Genomic DNA, 18,032 nt, shown 5'->3' with positions numbered 1-18,032 from the left:
ATAATGAAAAATTAATTAATTTTAGATAGATTAATAATAAACTAACAATAATGAATTAATAAGTAATGAAATAAATATTAGGGATTAACAGTAATAATGATCATAATGTTCATTAAGATGCGATATAATGCTAATAACAATAATATAAAAATAGAGATGACAAGAAGAAACGGTACGAAATAATAGATATAAAATGTTAGTTATTACAATTTTGCGATTTTCATTGTCTAACGGTATTGAGAGATATATTCACAAGTAGCGTAGTATTCTAACGACTCTGATGGTGAAACTTAGTGTAAGATTTCCAAATGATTGTATGCGTTGGAGGGGGTAGGAGGTTATGGAGTATAATCACAATTACAGTGACGAATGACGTTTACGATGACAATGACGTTGAACATGGTTCTGCGGAGTTTTGTGTTTACCTTCTACTTAAATGTTGTTCAAGAATTTTTCACCAATGAATTTTCTCTGGTACCTTTTTCTTCGTCTAGTAACTTTTCTTTACGTCCAAGTTATTAGCGCCAATAACATTACAATGCGAACCTAATACGTTTATGCGGGCGCAAGCTTTTTAAAAATATTATATTTCCTTCTATTCTCTGTTTCTTTTCTTCAGTTTTCCACTAGAAATTATTCATAGCGAGATACTACGATAGCGCGTGGAAGTCTGTGAACAGCGTTTCAAGATCGGTGATGTTCCTCGAATTGTTTGTTTGTTTGTTCGTTCATTTGTTCGTTCGTTTTATTCTAATTTAAGAATACATTTTGATCGACTTCACGATGAAGAATACGTGACATGTATACTTCTATTCTTAGTCTTTTTATATTTGACTTTTTTTTCTTACAACGATCGTTGAACGTTGACGGTCGACGAACAGAGTCATCGTTTGTTAGAGATATTTTTTAAAATTTTCGAATTAATTTTTTTGGACATCATTTTTTCAAAGAAGCGTCGTGTTACACATATCAGAGTCTGATGAACATCGAAAAAAAAAGATTGGTTTTCTACTCGATTTTAATCGAACAATGTCACAAAAGTGCTTTGGGCGCGTGAAAATTCACAATACGAGTTAATAGTTCCACATAATCTAGAAAATGGTGTGTCCTTCGTTTCTTGCCAGAAAGAGAAAAAAGGCCAGAAAGAATTCAGAGTGGAAAATGTATAGGATAATTGAATGTCGCGTGTTTTAAGTACACTCATTACATCCATATAGCACGCACACACGCCCATACACATAGGAACACACATACATATAAACATATACACACATGAACACGACACACAAATTGAATCAAAGGGCGAAAAGCTTTCTCAAACTAACGGAAAGATATTTGTTGTGATAATAAATATTGAATATATAGCTGTTTTAGGGTATGAATCATTACTATAAAAGGTTAGGATTTAAATAAATGCGCCGGGTTAGTGTGGAGAAGTGAATTTTCAAAAGCCTCGACTTTTTCTACTCGAGAAAAGGTTCGCGCTCACGCTCATGCACGCTGAACGAACCTAATCCCATTTTCTACCTGCGTCTTTGTATGTGTGTTGATTCTGATGAAGGACGATAATTTTTCTTGTGGAAGATACACTCTCGTATCGTGTGTACGTATTTAAATATGCTTGTTAAACGAAGAAAAAACAAAAAAAAAAAAGATAACAATTCAACATGTACAGGGTGTCACATAAATGATAGTACAAGAGCGCAGTTATAATTCCTCTGCTAAAAATAAGATGATTTTGAGAAATTGATGCCACTTTGCTTCTAAGATCGTCCCGGTTTCAAAGTGAATCGTAAAATGTAAGAAAGAACAGGCGGAGAAGAAGAGAAACGTTATCTCTGCACTTAGTTAACATCGATTTTCTGAAAAAAGAAAAATGACAAAAAAAAGTTAAAAATAATAGGGATAAGTGATAAAAAGAAAAAATATGATAGACGGTTGAGTCTGGGGGAGAAAGTAATAAATAGGCACATGAAAAGAGTAAACGTAAATAATTGCCTGTTTTATATCAGACAAAACAGTTCTGTACACTATAGCGCCTCCTATATTAAGCACCCTTATGTAATACGGTGGTCCTTAAAGCCTTAAAACATAGATTAGTCTGGTCATTGAAACGGTTGAAGTGAAAGTATATTTTGTTTCTTTGTTGCCCTCCTTATCGCCTTAAGTGTATTCTTCAAATTCTGTAAACTACGCGTGTTCTTATACAGGGTGTTCGGGAAGGTACAACAAGAGGCCGTTGTACTATTGTACTAACTAACGAATTCCATTTTTAGTTAGAAAAAACATACGGATCATATTTGCGGGCAAATTGTTTCCAAGTAAAATCGATCTTGAACTGAATGGAATAATACAGCAATCAAAGTTGAAAAGAAAAAAGAACGTGCACACGCATCCGCAGTTCACCGATTCACTGATGATACGATTTATTTGGAAAAAAATAACAGAATTTTTAGCTCGAATGAAATTTGCGTAATTTGAATCCGGGAATCTTACATATCGCACTTTCAGCTTTATTGCACACCCTATATACGTCTACACGTATATACGAATAATGTGCACATATGTGTACGCGTGCGATCGTATGTAAATATGTATACGTACACGTATTATATACCTATATATGTATGCGTACATATATGTATACGTTCGTCCAGGTGTGTACATGTGTAAATACGTGCACAGCCACGTGGGTATGCATGTATGCATACGTACTTATGTGTTCATACGCGTACGTGACACGTACACATGTATACATATAATATTACTTAGAATAAACTTTCCTACATACAGGGTGTTTTAAAGATTGTAGTACAAGAGAAAACTGCGGCCTTCCTAGATATAATGGAATATTATTCTTAATCGTGATTTTCTTTACCGCTGTCGGACTATGACGTTTCGCGCGGTTAATTACAACTGGAGATTGTGAACGTACCGTGGCTGCAAAAACCTGAGAAACATTTTTGAGTTGAAAATAACATGATTCTCTCATTTCAGTTTCCCGGTCTCTTTTCATATTTTTTTCATACATTTTTTGCTCTTTGACAAATAAGTCTAGTGACTTCATATATCGTACTATGATAGATAGTAACACTTGTATGTATATATATATATAAAGAAGGCTTTATTAAGGACTATCGAATAATCGAATAATCGTTATATTATAGAGGTATAACAGTGTGAAAGTACTTGTACCAAATATTAACGAAATGTAACGTAAAATATTTTATTATGACAGACGTTATGATAAAAAATAACTCTCTTCGTTGCCACTCACAGTACACCGACTCGAATATTTCATTTTAGCTTTCGATTTCGTTTCTTTTAAATTTTATTCCGAGTAATTGTACATTAGGCATTATCTTATGTTGTTATTTTTATTATTATTATTATTATTATTATTATTATTATTATTATTATTATTATTATTATTATTATTATTATTATTATTATTATTATTATTGTGACGTTATCATTTATTATTTATTGTATCGTTTCGCGTCTTTGATGATTTTTGAGGGTAAAGGAACTTATTGCCGAATGAAATTTGAAACTGACCCATATACTGTGAGGATAATCAGCTTGAATTTAGATGCTAATGACGATGAAATGCGTGACAAATCACGCCTAAAGTCGAACCTCGTTTTTTAAGGGTTAACGACGGCTTTTTTATAGTATTGTTCAGTACCTATGCTATACATACGTTCATCGAGCGTCGGGGACAGTTCCGAAAATCGTCTTATTTTCTACTCAAAAGATTTCTTAAAATTGTCTCTTGCACCATTATTTTTTGATCACCCTGCATTATCGAATATTATATTTTTTCCTTTAGAAGTACAGACTCTTTTTAACCGAATGAAAAAGATGTGTAACCCAATTGTGTACGCTTTTTTCAGGATTTTTAGATAATCACTGCGAAGGTATTAATTGATTAATTGTAGAATCGTACCGATAAGCGAATTAATTAATTAATTGATTAATTAATTGATTAATTAATGGATTAGTTAATTCATTCTGGAGGTATTAAAAAACTATCACACGTATATGAAAAGTCTGGAGATAAATTAATATGTTTCTTTCTTTTTCATTTATTATTTATTTTTAATCTGAAACTGTAGAATTTAATTGTATTAATTAATATATATGTTATATATATAAAATATATATATATATATGAAATGCATATGTATATTAATTAATTGTATGAATTTAATATATGTTTATATTAAGATGTTTACTTTTTTCTTCTTTATTTCGAAAAAAAAATCTCTTGGTTGCTTTCGTAATTACTTAATTATGTAATCGTTGAGTGAGAATTCGAATAACGAGTGATTAAAACGATCATGAGTGTTCTCTCGTCTTTTTCTGATAGCTATAATGACAAATAGAAATAAAGTTATTTAAAATCAAATTGAACATTTTCCTTTTTTTTTTCAATTTCCCTAATACAAATTCAACCGGCTTTCAATAATTTATCATTTTCTTTGCAGCATTCTTCGTTTTCGCAATTCTTTTTCAGTTGCAGAACCGGACCATTTTTCAGTCTGAAAGTTTAATCATTTTTTTTACTAGGTAACCGCGAATTATTTTAAACAATTCGTCTAAACAGCATTATACGGAACTCTCTCTATCATTTACTTGTCTATTAAGAAAACGTAAGTAAATGGCCCAGGTTTCCTTATTTCTATCGCATTATTTTATTGTTTAATCTATTCTTTTTGTCAATACACTATTGACACGGCGTGCAAGTTTATTTTTGTTCGAACAAAGTTATGTTACTTTGTACATTCTGTATCCTTTCTTCTCCTTCTATTTTCGTTAAACCAATTCAATTTACAACAGAACGATTACAATTCAGTGAGCGAGAAAAAAGTAAAAATTCTTCAACGATTGCGCTCCTTTTATTGTATCAATTTGCTAACACGTTTACTTACAAAGAAGAGTTTTATAGCATTTATTGAAATCTCAGAATTCATGGTTTTTTTACTATAAATGGAACAGGAAATATTCATTAAAATATTGATGACAGTTTGTCGTGAAAATTTTACTGTAAAATATATAGAACAATTTTTTATACATAATTGTACTAAAATTGGTACGAATGTAATTCTAATTTTTGAAGCAGCTCGAGAGAGTTTTCTGTTAATGATATATTTGTTGTGATAATTTATTTATATTTGTGTAAAGTTGATATCGATATTTATAGCAAATCATGCAAAATTCTAACATATCCGTTTTTTCTCCATACTTTATATGTAGAATTAACGTGCGTTAATGTATTACGTAAATACTGTTATAAAGCAATAATACGGTTAATTATCAATTACCACTGCTACTAAATGTTAACGATGAAGAATTAATTTAATTTTTGGTATTTTCGAATTATACGATAATTTACTTTATCGCTAGTATTTTTTCCTTTTAGAAATTTTGAACGACAATTTCAAAATCACTTTTTTATAAAATATCTATTTTCTTATGCGTTATGGATATATTAACGAACAAATAGTTTTTGTTAGTCAAAAGACATATACAGTGACTGCAAAAAATATTTGTATACCGCTGTATTTATCATTATTACATTTATACACCAATTAACATGTTGACTGCCACGCCTGTTTTCAAAAAAATCTCCGTCAGGCCACGCGTGCAGCTGTACACCAAGCGTTTTCTGCTCGGTGCTCCCACCGATATTTTCATAATGCGAGTCGCTCATCTGGTGGTCTTACCTCTCGTTTCTTTTATTTCCATTCCTTCGCATTTGTTTCTCATTCCTCCACTTTCTACGAAATCAGTTTGAATCTTGGCCGAGCAACGAACGGTATAACTTGAAATCTCTGCCCTAATTCGTTACAATGTCGAAAAGAAAAATTGAAAACTTATTTCTTAGTAAGTCAGATAGCAGTGAAAAAGAAAGCTTTTACGAGGCTTATGATTGCGGAAGAAGCATTACACGCGCATGCAAACTATATTATGCAAATAAAAGACGTCGAATGGACCGAACAAAGGCACGAAAGAATTTGAAGAAAACAACAACTTATTGACCAAATTGTCCCGACTAACCTCAGCTATGCATAGAATGGTTTAAAGTTTTACATGCTAAATAATTTTTTTAATAAACATTTTCGTATTACTTTTGTAACAAACCATTTTCGTATTACTTTTATAACAACTCAACAATTTTATTATTATGGAATATCTTTTTAAATACCTACGACGATCCTTCGCAAGTAGTGAAATAAGCGACACCCGAATATGCGTTTCGTGGCCTGACCAGAAACTTTGTTGACATCCGAATACGGCTGTCGTGGCAGTCAACGTGTTAATTATATCCAACTATAACAAATTTCGTACCATTTAATAATAATTTCATATGATTATAAAAATATGGAACTGAAATATAGAATCTAATAAACAGGATGCTTCGTTTCGCATTCAATCAAATAATTTTCGGCTAAAAATAAGTACGTATGAATACTTCTTGTAGCCACTGTATGTATGTACATAAATTACGATGAGCGGGTGAACAGGTGGTGCTATCGTGTAGAGAACATTATTTCAACGATTTACTTTGAACTTAGTGTTCTAACAATCTGTTAAAATCATAAAAAGGTATCCCCCCCCTCCGAACGTGCATATACGCAATTTATTCCGAGATCATCCCATTTTTCGTAACGAATCGAATAGGAAAGTAGCAAGAATTTCGCCTTTTGCAAATTAGCAAGAACATAACGTGATCAACGTAACATTTCGAAACGCTAACATGTGATGTCGAAACAAGACAGTATGTAACTGTGAACCGTCCCGCAAAATTTTTATTTGGCTATCGAGATTTCTACTACATATTTCCGATATACGCATCTTTCGTTAAAGCCTCTTAATAATTTTCTTTGAAAATGGTAAATAATTTAATTACTGAAACAGATGACACATAATTTTATTAACATCTATTACTTACCAAATGTAATGTTAATCATGTCCTATTTTTCTGTTTCGTGCTACACTCCAAACGTTTACCTGTGTTTTACCGACAAACTTATAATGAGCAACGTGACACAAGTTTGGTAATATCGCTTGCGATATTTGTATGACAATCAATTTTATAAAGATACCTTATATAACCTTGTTTTCAGCATGCTGTCTATATTGTTTCTTGTCCTGTGATGACAGAGAAATAGCACAATGAAAATAAGTCGGCAAATCTCAAACTTAATCGAGTAAAAGTTTTATTAAATCAAACAAATATTTATTACGAATGTGAATGACTTTCTGTACATTTGTTGGTTACGTTACGAATGCGCATTTTTATCGACATACATATCTGCATTGATGACTATAAATGCAGAGAAAACATTAGTTGTCCTTTTTCATTAGAAAAAGTCGAGATGAACGCGTGTAAGACTAAACCGGTGTATAATAATGTGCAACTATTTGGTGATAATCTAACGGCTCCGTATTTATAAAAGTGAGTCTCGTATCTATTTGTTTGGAAAGATCGGGGAAAATGAAATAAGAGAAGACTTATCGTCGCCATAACGTTCAAAATCGAATTGAACGCTTACGATAATTACCTTATTTCCGAGATTTCCGAAGTATTACATGTATCTAAGAGTGTTCCATATCATCGTCTCTCCGAATATTCTCTTTCATTCTTCTTTTATTTTGTTCCTTGAAAATATTCGTCGTTTCCTTGATAGTTTAGAGAAGAAAGGAAATATCAAGAATAATTTATAACATGATATTATTTGCTCAAAAAAAGCGCAATAGGAAATGGAGAAAAACAGGCCACGTGAAGTATAGCAGACAAAAATAACTATACTTGTGCCCTCTACGCATATGTTTCTCTTTTCGTCGAACTATATTCCCGTTAAAAGTATTTCAACAAAGTATTTTAGTCAGTGTACTTAATCGCAAAGATGAAATACACAAGTACGAATGGAAAGTGTAGTAATACTGTACATTCATATAATGGTGCAACATAAAAGAAATGAATATCCCTAGATTTAGCGATAAACGATATATCAATCGATACTAGCGACTATTAAAAGCTGCTTCGTTACTAGTGTGTAAATTTTTCAAAGTTTATCATCACATATGTACATGTATAATAATCTTTACATTTCATTTCTCTTATTTATTTGCGATCCAATGAATTTCGCGAATCGGCATCGTTTCTGTTTAATCATTGGAATATTAAAAAATTTTTTATAGTATTATTTTCTGGGATTCAAAAATTTATTCTATTAATGCAAATCAGCTTATGTTCCAATTACCGGTATAAAAACGGCCTAGGAACGACAAAAACGGGTACAATTATGAACTATTTTCATTATTTACATCCTTTAAAACAAAAATGTTTCCAAAGTAGGACGTAACGTCATTGTCACCGTTTGATCGAAAATCCTTGAGAGGTGTTTCTTAAAAGCTTTTCGATAATGGATAAAAAAGAAATAAGCAAGGTACATATAATCAAGAAACTTGATATGAGATTTAATAATTATTCCTCCTTTTCTTCGATTAATTTTAAATTTTCTTTTCTTTCTTTAGTTAGACATAAACAGTGATATTAATAAGAGATTCTAGTCTTGCTCGCTCTTGAAAACAAAGTAAAAGGAGACTTTCATTCGGTGGGACACCAAAAAGATGTTCTTGAGAAAAAAAATATTACGTTCGTAAATCGAAATTTACCGCGCTTGGAAGTTATGAAACATAGGTTATAGTATAACGAACCGTAGATTGTAATCGTGGGATGTCGTAAATGGTAAATCAAGAGTATTTACTTACGTTGAAAAAAAAAATGAAAAATTGACAAGAAATATGTATAAAAACGCGGTAAACTTAAAATAAGGCGAATAAGATTTAAACAGGCAGATTAGTTTTAAGAGATCACGAGAGATTTCTATTTAGAGAAATACTCTTAAGAGAAACTGTCGAATCGAAGAGACGAGAGATGTGATTTATCGATTAGAGACAATTCTAAAATGGAATCGAGAGAGAGAGAGAGATGAAATGGTACGAAGCTTTGTTGTAGCCTTGCTACGTTTCAAGCAACTTCACGAATGACGAATTAGAAATCGAAGCCTAAAAAGTCGCGTTTTCACCGATACAACGCGATCTATTATGTGCGTATATTATTTAGGTTACCTCTAGATTACAGACAATCATTTCATCGACAGCTTAAGCGAGTTAACCTTGCGTACATACCCACACGTTAAAATCATCGATCATAATTCATATTTATGAATATAGGTTTGTCATCATCATCATTGTCCTATTTCGATTTTTCTTAATTTATATTAATATAATGTCCTATGTTAGGAGAACATCAAAATCATTAAAGAAGGATCTGAAGGTCTAAGAATGGAAAGTTACAAAAATAACATTTAACCATTGTTTGACTAATGAGTGTAAGCACATAAATTTGAAAGAAATATTTCAAGTTAAGTAAATAATAAGTACACTGATAAAGTGGTCTCAAGTTACTTCAATTCAAGTAGCTTTATTATAGTATATATCTCTAATAATAATTCTTTAGTATATATAATAATAATTCTCTAAGAATTCAATATATATATTGTACTAACAATATAAAGTCACGATATAAGGTTAGTAACTTAGTATAACTTAAACGAGGCATGACATTATAAGTGTGATATAATAATATTTTATCATTTTCATCACTTCTTACATAAAGAAATGAATGTATTGGGGGAAATTATCATCGATGATTTAAACGCGTGACTAGATATAGTGCCGAAAAAATTCGATATCGATGAAAGCATCGTCGAAATTATCGAAAATATTGTGAAATGATCGTCGGTGACTTGAAGGTAACTTAAAATATTATTCGATGCAGAAATACTCGAGGATAATCGGTTAACGATTTAAAAAAGAAAGGAGAAAACGAGGAGAAATACCGCTTGTGAAACGGTATTTGAAAGTGTGTGCGCGTCTGTGACCACTGTACCTACACCGTTAGGCCTTACTTTAGAAAAATCATAAAGAATCGATACTATTTAAATATTTTTTCCAAGTGGGTAGCATTCATTGTAACTTGGCGTCATTTGAGCAACAATCAGAACGTAAAATAACAAGGAAGATTTTGCTTTGCCAACATCGAGGGAAAAATATCAAAGAAACGTATATTTGCTCTGTGTGTTTCAATACAAAGTAAGATATTAAAAGAGTGGCAAGGGACACGATTCGACTTAATCCATTATAAATTTCAATTCTTCCCAAACTGTTGAACCGTCCTTACGATCTTCATCACAACGCATTGTCCCGCGATTTGTTTCCTTCTGTGATTTTACACTCTTTATTGTGACTATATATCAAGTGCCAATATAGCAGGGAACAATAATAATCAAAAGAAGAAAACGGCGAACGTTTTTTCTACTTGTCGTGACTTTTATTTACGATCGACGTAAATCGTGTGATATCTTGGAATTTCGAAAAGACATCAAACTAGCGTAAATAGTTCATTTTAGGAGGTTAGGTATCTCGAAATGCACAAGCAATAATAATGACAGGAAACATGTAATTCTCTAAAATTCAAGATCAGTTTTACTTGAAAGAAATACATTTATTGTTTCATCGATTAATAATATAATAGTATTAGTTACATAATTAATTAATTGAACATGAAAAATCAATAATTTCTTAATAATAACTTTCCATATTTATCTGATATTCTGTAAATGTCTTAACATTTATGAACAGCAGTGTATGTACTCAATTTTAATATAGTAATATTATACGTTTGCTATGATAATAGTACAATTACCATAATACTTATTTCCAACGAATAAATTCTCGTCTTCTTGGAAGAGTGTGAAATTTGTTTCAACGAAAACTGTATCTCAGTTGAACTATCGATTTCTAAATACAATCACACGCGAGATCAAACTAGAACGTAATAGAAAAATTATCGGAAGTGCCGTAATATCGACTGAATGCATTATTTTTTTAACTAAAAAGACGCTCTTTCTATGAAGCATACAGTTGACGTATCGAAGGTGTTGATGAAAAATTTGTCTTTTTTAATTTTTTTATCCATGTGTCATTATCAAACTACGTAACAATTAAAAGGCTATAAGTAGATAGCGGATTTTTACGTAAATTCACAATTTTGGGAATACAATTAAAAAATTATAATCTCGGTAGAAGATTATTTTACCTACTAAATATCATAGAAAGTATTATACTTTGGACATTTTACATATTTTTTCATATCACGTTTATTCTGTGCAATTTTGCACTTGCAAATTTCCTATAAACGCAAAAAAATCCGCAGTCTAGCTATGAAAAAGCATCTCTTACAATAAGAACTTATCATTGAATTTACAATTATATTTTTCCATAGTCGTGGAGGTAATAATTCATCTCCAAAATTTGAGACTGACTGAGAGCAGATTAATAATAAACTGCGAATATAAATATTTTTTTAGACTTTCCTGCTTGACAGCATTTCTCTGATGAAGAGGTGAAAACCACAGTTCGATTAGTAGAATCGTGTCCCTTGTTAAATTTCGTAGCTCTCGACAAGGGGGGCAATCTTTTTCCCTGATAACTATTACAGTTACAGTTTCATTCTGTGTATTCTACGAGTTGTTTTTTCGAATTCGAAGATCCTTCATGTTTGTTTCGTGATTTTACCGAATATATTCGTTTTCGAAAACTAACGAATCAAAGAAGACTTTCTGTATCATTGGAGATAACGTTAAATATCTATACGTAACTAACGACTAACGATTGTACAGGGTACTTGATACTTGTTTGAAATTTCATTTCATTCGCTTGTTCGGAACTCTAAAGTCTAAGGATTCCAATCATCGCTTTAATATCGATTATACTGATCGTGATTAGAGGTAAATAGAGTAAAAATAATCATTCGTTTAACTGCCCGACTTTTATATTTCAACGAATCCCAATGAGTTTGAAAAGGAAAAAGAAGATTTGATACTTCAAAAGACTATTACGACGATAGGTTATTTTTATTTCTTTATTCGCTCTTTTCTTTCAAATATTATTCTGAAGTCAGAAATTATTTGAAAATATTAAACACACGAAAAATGATCCTTTTATCTTGATTATCACTGAAGAATATTAATCTACGTTCTATAGTTTTTTCTAACATATCTTAAACGTTTACTCGAATTTTAATTAAAGAGAGAATTTTAGAAAAAAAAAATACTTCTCTTTCGTATTGTTCGTGTATTAATAGATGGTTGAGGGGTTCAGGGTTCGTGAATGATCACAGGAATACAACTAAACATAATTCCCGCTTAAATTATTTAATTATCACAATTTGATTGGAACTTACTCGTTAATTGTGTCAAGTTTCCCTTAATTCATACGATTCTCTTTGAAAATTATAATATTCCTGTAACATATGCTGTTTCCGTGTACAGCGATGAACGAAAATATTGACAGCAGAGATCAGATTTTATGCTGTAGAATTCCATATAAATTTGTAAAACGTAAATTTTACTAGTATAAACTTTAAATACATATGTATATGGTAATTCAATATCATTAAAATACATCTTGTGAAAGATAACCAAATGTCCAAATACGATTTTGACATTTTAACGGCAATGTACATTTCATTGAGGAAAGGAAAGTTTCATTGAAGCAACAAGTAATAAATAAATATTATTTTATCCATGATTTACGAGTATTATAGGATTCAACTTCTCTGGCTTTTCTTGGTTGATCGAACCATTTCTGGTTATTCCATATTATATTTATAACACTGATCCTCCACTCATCAAATCAATATACAGTGGAACTCCATTTATTCGTACTTGGAGGACAAGCAGCAGTTTATACGTATAATTGGAGTTGACGTAATACCAAGAGCTCACCAACTACTTGTTATTTTCCGTTCACACAACAGGAGCTCACGTTCGACTAAGTAAATTCAAGCAGCTAAAGTCCAGTTAATGAGTCGCATTAATTAAAATCTCTTTGAGATAAATGAAGTTCTACCGTATAATGATCGATCTAAACGTTCAAGCAATGGAACTGTAATTAATCATCGCGAAGGGTAGGCTGCGAGTGTGATTCCAAGATAAAAACGTCTCGATAGAAGAAATATTGTATTTCATGTTTCCTCCTTCCCTTCTTCCTCTCTCGCGATACGAGAAAGCTACGCGTTTATATCGTATAAACATACATACAGGGTGTTCCACCAGTGAAGCTATGCTCGCAGGTTCTGGAACCGCCTGTATAAGCAGGAGTTCATTTGACGAATTGGATTATTTCCTTCCAATCGGCTCGATTCGTTTATCCACGGGCATTTTCGCGATCTATAACGATGTTTGTGATACTAGATAATTTGTAATCTTATTATAATCAAACTAACCATCAGTTGTAAGTTTTTCTCTCTTCGCTTTCTTGCAAACTAGTCGAACGACAAATCGTGTACGAGGTTAGTTAACGTTTCACCGCGTGTATCTCGATTACGATGTATAATCGCCGTATCGATGTATAATGACCGTCAATATACATACACAGTATCGCGTGTGTAAATCGCGGAAATACGAACGATCAATGTGATTCGATCGCACGGTAGCGATTAAAATTCAGGTACCGTTATCGCGTTACGTTCTTTGTTTGAAGTGGTTGCAAGTAGCTTGCACGAACCTATTGCGAGGTTTCATATGTACGTAAGACGGAGAACGGGGAGAAGGTGTTCTTAAAAGTATTAAAAATCGGGGAAAGATAAAGTTAAAACGAGGGATAAGTGAATGGACAGTTTTGACGAAGGAACGAAGGAAAACGAAATAGAAGAACGACGGGAAACCAAAAACAGAAAATAGAGGAACAAAAAAAAAATCTTAGCTTATAAACATAGAGGACTGCAGAGAGTATTTTTTCTAGGAATGTTAGTGGACCAGCCAAACAAAAAAGAAAAATAAATAAAAAAAAAAATAACAATTGAGGAGGACGATTGCGAGGGAGTAACACATACGGAGATATTTATTGAAGCGGGTAAGGGCGAAAGCATAAATGTGTTTCATAAGGTATGATGTATTTGAGAGAACAAAAAAAAAAGTGTTTAATATCTATCCAAAGGATATAAAAAAATGCGAACGTAATTTCTATAAACTAACTCTAAAGTGACACGAGCATTCTCTGGTTTAAAGTTTATAAATCATTAAGAGACAAATATCAGATATTTTTTAATGGCGGTACAATTAATTGCTAGAAAAAAGATAATGAAAAAAAAGTAAAATAAAACGAAAGAACTGCGTAACTTATTGGAAAACGCGTGTAATTCTCCCGGGCCATTCGAACATGGAGCAAAAATTTTGCAAATTAAAAACTGATTCGATAAAAGGAAGAGCAAGCAAATAAAGTAAACTAATAATAGTAGAGATTAGGTAAGGGCATCGATAAGCTCGTATTTCTTGTTTCGATTAAACCATATTTCCTATCTTTCATTTGCCGCATATGCCATACCTTGTAGGACACTCTGTACTCGTTACTATGCCGGTGTAGTGTCCTGGAAGGATGTCATACGTAGCAAACAATTTTCTTCTAACCTCTTTGATCACTTCTTCTATTGTGCAAATCTATTTCGTCCATTTTGTATCTTCTTATCGCTTCTTTATCTCTACCACTTCTCCTTTTTTCCGCTATAGCGTTTAGGTTTACTCTTCACAACGTTATCGCATTTCCTTCTTTTATCGCCTCTATCGTGTTAAACGTTGCAATTAGACTGCGGATTTTCATGCGTCCGTATGGTAAGTTAGTTAGTTGACAGTTCATAAAATTCAGAAAATCTTTCAAAATGTGTCTGAGAAACGCATATTTCAAACGTCCCAACAACCTAACATCGAACAGACACGCTTATTTATAGTCACTTAACTTGCTTGTCTCTGCCGGATACGTTATCGTTGCGATACAAATTACACTACGGTGTAACAATATCACAATAGAAACAATTCTTCGCCTATAGTTCCTTTCATCAAGATTCCTTTCGTTCTACTTATAGAAATACAAATTTCTATAAATATTCGCAGTCCGATTGCAACAAACTTTCCCTATGACGCATGCGGTCGTTTCTAAAAATGCAATAGAATAAATGGTCATGGATTAGGAGAACATTGTGAGTTATATGATAGTCTTCCAAAGTACCACACTTGCATAGCGCTGGACTCGCGCGCACACACGTCTGCCTGTAACGTGTGTGTGTCTGTGTGTGTGTGCGTGCGAGCGAATGAACGAAGAATAAAATAACAAAAAAATTAAAAAGCAAAAAAAGAAATCAACGGCTAGAACTAGCGAACTGCACGAAAGGAATTTCTCACCTACATCTCGGGCGAGGGTGGGGACAGGGGCGGGAACGGGGGTTTGCGTGATATCGACCGATATTCGAAAGAGATTGATGAGAAAGGAGCGATCATACAACGCGAAAACGATTGTCTAGTATTTAAAGAAAAAGGAGAAGACGAGGAAAAAGATGTAAGAAAAAAAAGAAGAAGATTCTCGGTATCTGTAGTTCGTAATGTGTCTTAAGTTTTCCTTCCGAAGCTAGTAAGAAAGCCGAAAGAAAGAAAGACGTAAAACTCTTTTAAGAATGTAAAAAAAAAGCAAGAAAATTCCTTTACGGATGTCGCGTATAGTAGAAGAAAAAAAAGAAACGAAGTGAAAGAAAGAAAGAGCGTTAGGGGAAATATGTGGGGGAAAAAGCGATGCGATAATTAAAGAAGAAAAAAAAACAATAATATTATAAGCAACAAAAAGTGCTTTTATGAAATACAATATTATTTATACCATCCTGATGATATATAAATATATATCTATATATATATCTATATACACTATATGTATTCGAATTAGATTTATAAGATTATAAGAGATAAGATATGAATTCATGTACCGCGTAATAATACAAGGGTATAATAAATATCATATATGTATACATATAAACACATACATACGTGTACATGTAATGCACTAAGTGTAGGGGTATTACGAATAAACGAATAAATATGTATATGTATATGTATATGTATATAGTTTATACATACGTATGTATTTATTTGTTTATTTGTATGAAAACTATCATATATAGATACGTACACACAAGTGCGCGCGCGTACACGCATGCACGCAACGGCACGCACGCACCCACGCCGCAAAAAACACCATTAAGAAGAAAATCTCAGATTACAACCAATATAATAATACTAATATTGTAATAATGCGTAGTATTATGTTATAATTAGTACTGTATTAAATAATAAAGGTTGTCCTACATGTGAACATACCAGTTATTTATTCGTAACCCTGTCCGGAGATATCTATAATTACCTATATAATTTGAAATTTAATTAAGCTTTAATTTGAATTCTTACACATCGAAAAGAAACACCTGAAAGACAAAGAATTAACACTTTCCTTCGACGATACCATGACGATGAAACGTTATGAATAAAATTACTCAGTTACACAAATTATTATGCAGAAAATTATGAATTGTATGTAAAGTTGTACGACTGTTGTAAACTTGCACATTCGATTGAATAAAACGACCTTATTTTGCAAATGGACAAAGTGTTTAATCACTAGTTAATTTAAAACCCTCCCATTGTCCATATCCTTAAATACTTTCCAACTCTCATTAGTTTAAGGAATAAGTTATCCAAAATGACGGAAGAGTTTGAGAAAATTGTTAAATATTGGTCAGTATTGGTAAGTATTAAAAGAATAAAATAGTATAAGTGTCACGTCCCGCGCCCCGCACGATCCGTAAAGCGAAAGTAAAATTGATAATTTCTTTCAAATCAAGATAATTTAAAACGTTTATTTGAGACCGTGTTTACAGTATTTGAAGTGAAAGGCAGTTAAAGCTGCTAAAAGCTATATCTTGCGAAAACTTATCTAACTATGTTTTTATAACGATAGTAAGACAATTTAAATGCTAAACAAAGTCGGCAGTTTGAACAAACGTTGGGGATCTTCCCAAACATTTTCAAAAGAAAGACCCCGACGTTTTTTCATCTCCGACAGATATAAATAAATCTAGCGACTCAAAGAAGTCAACCGAATAATTACTATTCGAAGAGTTAGTTATCATTTTGTCAACCGAAGAATTTTATGTCTGTCAGTCTGTCAGTCAGTTGTCAATATCGAAATCGAGTAAGATTTGAATAAATCATTACATATTGTTAATTTACTTTCGAACAACTTTAATCCTTTCCCGTGCCAGTATTCCCGCATATAGCAGGTTAGCCGAAAGTGGAACTTATTGCCAGTTGCATTAAACGTCAGTTAACGCTACCTTCTCGTCGGCAACTAAATAGAACGTAACAATAAGACAGTAACTGAATCCCTTCGAAATTCTCAGAAAGGTTGAGGATTCCTGATGTTGCACCAAAAGCAATCCTGTAACACACAGAAGATAATATTAGTTTAACCTGTCTTATAATATAATAAATTAAATCTAAGAATATTATTATCTTTTCTGAATAATATTAATAAAAAATAAATTTATTTGACTCCACGTAAATTATTGAAATTATTTAACAAGTATCACGTTAGGGGTTTTATTTACTGAACAGAATTTGCAAACGTTTATTTATCTCTTTTGATATTTAAATGGAATATAGGAACAAAGTTCAGGATCTAATTAGAATGATATACGATTGCAAAAGAAGCAGTGAAAAAATGGAACTAATTTATATATCTTTCTTCGTCGCACAGTATACCCAAATCTTGTCAGGATTGCACGATCACACATTTCCCCTCTTACCTAACCTATGTGCGTTTCTCCCACCAAGAGCGCTAGAGACAAGGTGTACTGATAATGCAGCCGTTGACCACGAGAGGTCCTTATTCTCAGTGTACACATTTTGACAGGATTTCGCCCGACGATATCCGTACTAATCTCTCTTCCAGAATCACAGAAATAAAACTAATTTCAGTTAATTCCTCGCTACATTTCTTTTTTAATTTTACCACTTGTCGATTGATCATTATTAAGGTTATTAAGGTCGTTGAATTTGTGTCTTCACAATATA

General features: G+C 32.2%; 1 long non-coding RNA gene across 1 annotated transcript; it reads right to left on the bottom strand.

The window, feature by feature from the left end:
• Positions 1–5,933: 5,933 nt before the first annotated feature.
• On the bottom strand, positions 5,934–17,962 carry LOC122576696. Its single transcript, XR_006319856.1, has 3 exons — positions 17,765–17,962; positions 6,959–17,397; positions 5,934–6,336 (listed from the first exon to the last, which is right to left on the bottom strand). It is a non-coding gene; the product is annotated as an uncharacterized LOC122576696 (long non-coding RNA).
• Between the last annotated feature and the right edge of the window lie 70 nt (positions 17,963–18,032).

The sequence above is a fragment of the Bombus pyrosoma genome, linkage group LG16 (genome assembly GCF_014825855.1).
Source record: "Bombus pyrosoma isolate SC7728 linkage group LG16, ASM1482585v1, whole genome shotgun sequence".
Classification (NCBI taxonomy): Eukaryota; Metazoa; Arthropoda; class Insecta; order Hymenoptera; family Apidae; genus Bombus; species Bombus pyrosoma.
Note: the sequence above shows the minus strand (reverse complement) of the source record. Positions and strands in the feature narration are given on the sequence as shown.